This window comes from Hippopotamus amphibius, chromosome 1, assembly GCF_030028045.1.
Source record: "Hippopotamus amphibius kiboko isolate mHipAmp2 chromosome 1, mHipAmp2.hap2, whole genome shotgun sequence".
Taxonomy (NCBI): domain Eukaryota; kingdom Metazoa; phylum Chordata; class Mammalia; order Artiodactyla; family Hippopotamidae; genus Hippopotamus; species Hippopotamus amphibius.
The window spans coordinates 4,625,568-4,634,662 of NC_080186.1; positions in this window are offsets into that span (position 1 = coordinate 4,625,568).

Below are 9,095 nucleotides of genomic sequence, written 5' to 3' on the forward strand. Positions count from 1 at the left end.
GCAACCGTCACCGCCATCCATCTCCAGAACCTTTCATCTTCCCCAGTTGAACTCTGCACCCATTACACACTCACTCCCCATTTTTCCCCCTCCCCCACCCCTGGCAACCACCATTCTATTCTCTGTCTGTGCATGTGACTACACTAGGGACCTCATGTAAGTAGAATCCTATAAGATTTGTCCTTTTGTGACTGGCTTATTTGTGACTTAGCATAATGTCCTCAGGATTCATCCATGTGGTAGTATTGTCAGAATTTCCTTCCTTTTTTTTTTACAGCTGAATAGTATTCCACTGTATGAATTCCATGTTTTGTTTACCCACTCATCCATGGATGGACACTTGGGCTGCTTTTACCTTTGGTCGATTGTGAATCAAGCTACTATACACGTGGGTGTACAAATATCTGTTCAAGTCTCTGCTTTCAGACCTCTGGGATTCAAACCCAGGAGTGGAATTGCTCGACCATATGATCAGCTACGTTTGATTTTTTGAGGAACCCCATACTGTTTTCCACAGCAGCTGCACCGTTCTGCACTCCCACCAACAATGCACAAGGGCTCCAGTTCCTCCACATTCTTCTTTTTTTTTTTTTAATCTTTTGCTGTGTTGGGTCTTCATTGCTGTGCCCAGGCTTTCTCTAGTTGTGGCAAGTGGGGGCTACTCTTTGTTGTGGTGCACAGGCTTCTCATTGCGATGGCTTCTCTTGTTGTAGAGCACGGGCTCTAGGCACATGGGCTTCAGTAGTTGTGGCACACAGACTTAGTTGCTCCGAGGCATGTGGGATCTTCCTGGAACAGGGATCAAACCTGTGTTCCCTGCATTGGCAGGCGATTCTTAACCACTAAGCCCCTCCTCTATATTCTTGCCAATGCTTGTCATTCTGTTTTTCTTTCTTTTGATGATAGTCAATCTAATGGATGTAAAGTGGTTCTAACTTGACTTTTCTGTGGCATTTGTCTCTATGGACACTTCCTCCTCAAAACCCTTTCCCCCTCTTTCCTCCACATTTTCTGGGTTTTCTTTTCTGCTTTTCTGGTTGTATTTCCCCTCAGTTTCCAACCATCTTATCAATGCTAGCGTTGTCCAGGGCTGCATTCAAGGTCTCTCATATACCCCTTGTAACTCATAACCTCTATGTTCTCATAAACTCCATACACTCACTGTACGTTCACTGTAACTTCATCAGCATCCTGACTTCACCTCCTGTGTGGGTGGTGCAGATTCTCAAATCTGTATCCCTGATCCAGGTTTTCCTGAGCTCTGGACTTGTATGCCTAACCATCTACTAAAAACAGGAGTGAGGAAGCATTTGAGAAAGCTAATGTTCGTGTCAGGCACAAGGGTGAGTGGTTTATAAGCACTTTGTCCTTTAAACTTTGTTTTTAATCCTTTGACACTCTTATCAACCCTATCGTGAATCCCATATTGTTATTTAGGAAACTGAGGCTTAGAGAAGCAACTTTAAGTTCACTTTGGTCCAAAGTCCATGTTTTTCATCATGGGCCCCATATGACCATTGATGGCTATTCCAGACTCCTTTGAGTAAACATCTCTCACCCTGAGATGTAGTCATGTATTTTCTTCTGTCTCTCTCACTGGACTAGAATAGAGGAGGACAGGGACAAAACTTTTTTTATTTTTAAATAAATTTATCTATTTATTGGCTGTGTTGGGTCTCTGTTGCTGCACATGGGCTTTCTCTAGGTGCGGTGAGCGGGGGCTACTCTTCATTGTGGTGCACAGGCTCCTCATTGCTATGGCTTCTCTAGTTGTGGAGCACGGGCTCTAGGCACATGGGCTTCAGTAGTTGCGGCACATGGGCTCAATAGTTGTGGCTCATGGGCTTAGTTGCTCCGTGGCATGTGGGATCTTCCTGGAGCAGGGATCAAACCTGTGTCCCCTGCACTGGTAGGCGGATTCTTAACCACTGTGCCACCTAGGAAGCCCCAGGACAAAACTTTTTACTTTAAATTTTTATTTACTTCTGGATCCCCAGGTCCGTAGTGCGTGGTGTTAGAGTCTGTACCCAGCCAGTGCTTGTTTAATATGCGAATGGATGCGGGGACGGCACCTCGTACCATCTGTGTTTATTTGTGATCAGGTGACACCAACCTCGCTGTTATACATACATGTTGCATAGGCTTCCACTGAAGACATTAACGTGATTCAATTTTTTCTGTTTTAGAGCTAAACTTTTATGATTAAATGTTACTTGTAGGTAGAATCTCACAGGATGTGAGATCAGACGCAAATTTTTAGTTTCCTGGACAAGGGAAGAAACAGTCGAGAAATAATTCACAGATGCTAAGGAGAGAGGGAATTTAAATGTTTAATTTCACTATTAAGTCAATGGTAGTTAATAATTATTTAATGATACTTAATAATTATTGTCCAGGAGTTGGTTTTTCTTCAGAAGATACAGTGAGTTCATTTTAAAAGCAGAATTGTTGCTTCTAAAAACAACGCATAAAAAACAAACAAACAAAAAATAAATAAATAAAAACAACGCATTTGGGGCTTCCCTGGTGGCGCAGTGGTTAAGAATCCGCCTGCCAATGCGGAGGATGCAGATTCGATCCCTGGTCTGGGAAGATCCCACATGCCGCGGAACAATTAAGCTGCTGCGCCCCCACTACCGAAGCCCGAGAGCCCATGCTCTGCAACAAGAGAAGCCACCACAATAAGAAGCCCATGTACCGCAACGAAGACCCAATGCAGCCAATAAATAAATAAATCAATAAATTTGTTAAAAAAATAAATAAAAGCAATGTATTTTTATTCGTAACTGCACTGCAAAATGTATTTCCACTGCTTTCCTGAGTTTTTACTTTACTAATAAAATAATTTATTTTCAAAAAATAAAAACAATGCGTTTTAAAAATAGGTAGTGTGTATATGTTAAAAAAGTCAGAGAGAGGGGAAGGGTTTACGAAGAGATGTCTCCTTCCCATCCCTGTCTCTGACCCCAGGTCTTTATCTCAGAGGTAACCCCCTTCACCAGTTTCCTGGGTATCACTCCAAAGTATGCTCGACATTCACAAGCATTTGCAAATGTCCTCACCCTCCCCACATCTACTTTCCTTCCTTCCTTTCTTTTTTAATATTTGTTTATTTATTTATGGCTGTGTTGGGTCTTAGTTGCGGCACGCGGGAGCTTTCGTTGGGGCACTCGGGCTCTTCCTTTCAGCCTGTGGGCTTCTCTCTAGCTGTGGTGTGCGGGTTTTCTTTTTTCTAGTTGTGGCTCACAGGCTCCAGGGCATGTGGGCTCTGTAGTTTGCGACACAAGGGCTCTTTAGTTGAGGCTCTCGAGCTCGGTAGTTGTGGTGCGTGGGCTTAGTTGCCTCTCGGCATGTGGGATCTTAGTTCCCGGACCAGGGATTGAATCCGCATCCCCTGCATTGCAGGATGGATACTTCAACACCGGACCACCAGGGAAGTCCCACATCTTTCTTTTTTAAACAAATGGAATCACCCTGTTCTACACTTGGACTTTTTTCACTTTTTAATATATCTCAACAATGGTTCCATATTGATGCATGGAGAGCAGCCTCATATATCTTCACGGGCCTAACCAGCACGGCTTACACTTTTCTTACCCGAGTACCTGGGGTGGCAGAAACACCTAGGAACGGCAAGGACAGGATTGATTTGAAATCTTCAGTTTTATGTGCCTTTCAGGCCAATTTTCCATTCTGCTTTCTACCGCATCTGTGTTTATTTTAATATAAAGATCATATTTTAAAACAGGTGCTCTAGAAAGATGGGTTTGTATATTCGGAGATTTATACACCTCTGCAGGCACGTGCACCCAGTTTAACACGGAAACATGACGTTGTGGGTCCATCACAGTGATGCTGTGAGGCAGGCACGCAGGGATTATTAAGCCTTTTCTGAAGATGAGGTGACTGGGCCCAGCGAGGTCGGCTGACCTGCCCCAGGTGAGGGCACAGGTAGGAGGGCACCAGCACCTGAGGACACGTCCCACTGCCTCTCAGGACCCAGAGGAGAGCAGATAGAAAACCAGGATTTTAAAAGACAAAGTGCAGCCAGGTTTACGTTGAAGGGATACTCACATAACATGTTTTGCTGAGTGTGGGATGAAAGTCCCGGGAAATGTAGCCTTAGTTAATACGGCAGGAAATGGGACCAGTGCTCTTTTAAGAAGCACCAAAGTGTTCAACGTTAGTGTGAGAACGGTCCATGTAAATTATGGGCTGAGCTTTGCTCCCCCTAAGTTCATTTCTCAAACGTGATTGTATTTGGAGATGGGGCTTCAAAAGAGGTGATGATGTTAAAACGTGGTCATTAGGGTGGGCCCTGATTCAGTATAACTGGTGTCCTCATAAGAGGAAATCTGGACACACAAGAGAAACATCGTGAATGCTTGTGTGTAGAGGAAATACCCTGTGAGGACGCAGAGAGAAGACAGCCATCTATAAACCAAGAGGAAAGGCCTCAGGAGCGGCCGAACCTGCCGACAGGAACCTTGACTTGATCTTGGACTTCTAGCCTCCAGAACCGTGAGCAAACACAGTTCTGTTGCTTATGCCACCCTGTCCATGGTACTTTGTTATGGCGGCCCAAGCAGATGAATACAGCATCCATCCAAGGGCTATTTTTTTTTAAGCCATTAATTGGAGTATAATTGCTTTACACTGTTGTGCCACTTTCTGCTGTACAACAAAGTGAATCAGCTGTATTTATACACATATCCCCATAGCCCCTCCCTCTTGAGCCTCCCTCCCCTCCTCCCCATCCCACCCCTCTAGGTCATCACCAATCATCGAGTTGATCTCCCTGTGTTATGCAGTAGCTTCCTACTAGCTGTTTTACATTTGGTAGTGTGTATATATGTCAATACTACTCTCTCACATCGTCCCAGCTTCCCCTTCACCCCCTGCCTGCCCACCCCATGTCCTTAAGTCCATTCTCTGCATCTGCATCTGCATCTTTATTCTTGCCCTGCCACTGGGTTCATCAGTACCATTTTTTTCTAGATTACATATATATGAGTTAGCATACGGTATTTGTTTTTCTCTTTCTGACTTACTTCACTGTGTATGACGACTCTAGGTCCATCCACCTCACTACACATAACTCAGTTTCATTCCTCTTTATGGCTGAGTAATATTCCATTGTATACATGTGCCACATCTTTATCCATTCATCTGCTGATGGGCATTTAGGTTGCTTCCATGTCCTGGCTATTGTAAATAGTGCTGCAGTGAACATTGTGGTACATGTATCTTTTTGGATTATAGTTTTCTCAGGGTCTATGCAAGGGCTATCTTTAATTCTCCTCTGTGTGAATTTCCTGCCCCCACAACAATTTGGTTCCTTTGGATAGGGCTGGGCTGAGGATCCACTCATTCATTCATTCATCCATCCATTCATTCAGTATTTACTGCACCATGTCCTGTGCCTGGTCCAGTCTAGGTGCCAGACACACAGCAGTAACTGTGGCAAAGTCCCTGTTATCCTGGAGCTACCATCAAACACCCCACGTCCAAAATGACCCGCTCTCCACTGCCCTCCCCGAGTGAGACTCTGCAAACATTTACCAGGGAAAAGTGGGAAAGAAGAGACACTAAAAGTAAATTACATGATCCAAATCACGAGTTCCAAATGTTTGTGTGTTTTCGCTTTTAAATGTAAGCTTTGCTTATAAATTGCCTTGCTGACGCGGACATGCAAGAAAAAGTAACTGAGGTGGATTTTAATTATGCTGCTCCTCATTATGAGAGTGGTTCAGAGCACCAAACACAGCCAGTTTGGAGGCTGGAGGCTCTGACAGTGCTCAGAGCTATTGATTTCCTTGCCTGTGTCTGTGTGTTTCCAGAGACCACCCAGATTCAGCGAAGAGCCTGGATGTTACCTGAGCTGTGAGGGGGCGGTTCCCTTCTCAGCGGGGAAGATGAGGGGTGAGATGGAATGGCTAGCGTGTGGGTCGTCTTCTCTCTCCATCAGAGCTCTCCATCGCTCTCCCCGGCCTTTTGTGCTGCTGGCTGCCAGAAAGAGCTAGAGGACCTGGCCATGACTCATCTGCCTCCCCAGCTTTGCTCTCCAAATGTGCTCTCCGGACTTTTCCAGGCGAGCCCAAGTGGCTCATTGCAGGTACCCATCATTACTGTGCCTTTCAGGCCGCTTAATTCCCTTCAGAACTCTAACAATCATTGCAAACATGGGCAGGGGATTCTTCCCGAGCAAGGCATCCATCATGACGGTACCCAGACTCCCGTGCAGGAACTACTTCCATCGCCAATGGGAAGAGGGAGCCAACAGGTATTCTTAAAGAGGCTCTATCCAGTGGAGGATCGAAAAGAAAATACCCCCTTTGAGCATTTAGTCACACACATCAGAGGAAACAACAGTTTCAATCTTCATTTGCATTGTACAGGCATTAGATGTGGTCCAGTTACACTGAGCTCCGCTTGAAAAGGCAGAAGTGCCAGTACTTTTCAAGCCTTGATGGAGACAGAGAGAAAATGCAGCCAGGCAAATAATATATCACCCTGCCAAGGCATTTTCCATTTTTAAAAGGACAGAACAATTCTACATTATTTCTGGAGCCTCTTCGCAGCAAATATCCCTTGACATTTGTTCCAGCACCCTGTCCAGCCGGCCTAAAAGCACTAGCTGGTCCCAGCCAGCTGCTGCCGTGCGCCGGGGACCACACTCTGCCTTTTGGTCTTAAAGCACCAGACGTGAGAAGGACAAGTGGGCCTCTTTTTTTTTTTTTTTTTTTTTCTGAGCACAGGCAGACGGAGTCTGGCTCTGAAGAAGGGGCCAATTAAGACACCACCCTGGTGGAAAGAACACGGTGTTTCGGGTCACTTGAAGATGCCCAATGGGAAATCAACACCCAGGGTTTCAAGCCACAGGGGTGAAAATGCAAGAAGGGCTTGGGATTTTTCAGTGAATTCCCTAGCAGGCCCAAGGGGATTCAGAGAAAAACAATGAAGTGTGCTTGCATTTGATGGTGAGGCCTCTTGGGAAAGCAGAAAACGGCCACTAGTTCTGGAATAATTAGCACAAATGACTTCTAGTTAGGGTGACAAATGAACACATCTTCCCAGATCTGGAGAATCAAAAGTGGGCTCTTTGGTTAAAATTTCCCAAACTGTCCTTTCTCAGGTGGTCTCAGGTCGACTCCTGGTCAAGTGCGAGGTCTTCTGTTAGAGGGTGAAGCCTGGTTTTATTGTTTCTAGTCCTCAGCCCTGGCTGGCCTGAAAAATCTCAGGATGCTGAATGATTAATTCCAACCTGCCCTAGAAAACGTTAGTCAGCTGGCAAAAGGAAATAGCCCAACACGAAGGCAAAAAGAGCAAATTGACTTTATCTGTGAGTGATTATGTTTGACAAGATGAAAAAGAAAGAAATCTTTTGTCACTGCAGAAAATTGTGCTTTGAGAAATCTTTGCACAAGTCTTAAGGCTCTGCTTTACCCACTTTGAATTAAAATGGAAATAATCCCAGCCCCCTTTCTCTCCAGATAAAGAGCAGAGAAACAAAACTTAATTTTCCCACGTTGACTACAAGCACAGTTTTGGAAATCAGATCGGGAGTTGCAGATCTACTCCAGAGCCGCACTTGCATTAACTAGCAAATACTCTCTCTCAAGAAACCTATTTTTGAATTGCTATTTACTAGTAAAATTTTCATCTTCCTTTAAGTATTGTCACACATGCAGCCTGATTCTTTGTGGGGGGATAGTGAGGCAGATGGGTCTCTCCTCCAATGAAAATGAAGAGCCAGTTTTCCTTCTGAAAGGGGAAAAGATCAGGGCTGTTAAAATTATTCTTCTGATTTCACATTTATCTTGTACTCACAGCATCCGTCTGCTTAGAATTTGAAAGAATGAGTCGTGGGCAGGAAAACAAACTGTTTTGACTCAACCTATGATTCCAATTTTACTGCTTTTTTTTCTTCACTAATTAAAAACAAAATTAACCTTCTTTTAAAAATTCCGAACTCTTTTTATATTTTCAGCATTTTTCTCTTCGATATCCACATGGCTAACTCCCTCACCTCTTTTGAGTCTTGGTCCAAATGTCAATTTCTTTCTTTCTTTCTTTTTTTTTTAGAACAGTATTCTTCTCCTTTTTTTTTTTTTTAAATAGACTTCCTCCCTCCCTCCCTTCCTTCCTTGGCTGTGTTGGGTCTTCGTCGCTGCATGAGGGCTTTCTCTAGTTGCGGTGAGCGGGGGCTACTCTTCATTGTGGTGCGCAGGCTTCTCAGTGCGGTAGCTTCTCTTTGTTGCGGAGCATGGGCTCTAGGCGCCCGGGCTTTACTAGTTGCAGCATGTGGGCTCAGTAGTTGTGGCGCATGGGCTTCATTGCTTCTCGGCATGTGGGATCTTCCCAGACCAGGGATCAGACCCATGTGCCCTGCATTGGCAGGTGGATTCTTAACCACTGCACCACCAGGGAAATCCCCCAAACATTAGCATCTTAATGACATCTACATTAACCAAAAACACTGCATCTTCCCACCATGGATATTCCTGATCCCTTTCAAACTACTCCACTTTCTATTTTTTCCGTACCACTGACAGCCTTCTCACATACGAGAACTTCTTTCTTTCTTGTGTTTATTGTCCCCGCTAGAAGATAAGCACCAAGAGACCTGGGATCTGGGTTTTGCTCAGTGATGTACTCTGATTTCTCAGAGAGGTGCCTGTCCCTTAGTAGATGCTCAGTAAATGCCGAATGATGCAGCCACTATGGAGAACAGTATGGAGGTTCCTCAAAAACCTAAAAATAGAGTTACCGTATGACCCAGCAATCCCACTCCTGGGCATATATCCAGACAAAACTATAATTCAAAAAGATATGTGCACCCCTATGTTCACAGCAGCACTATTTACAATAGCCAAGATATGGAAACACTCTAAATGTCCATAAATAGATGAATGGATAAAGAAGATGTGGTGCGTATATACAATGGAATACTACTCAGCCACAAAAAGGAATGAAATAATACCATTCGCAGCAAGGTGGATGGACCTAGAGATGATCACACTAAGTGCAGTAAGTCAAACAGAGAAAGACATATGATATCACTTCCATGTGGAATCTAAAATATGACACAAATG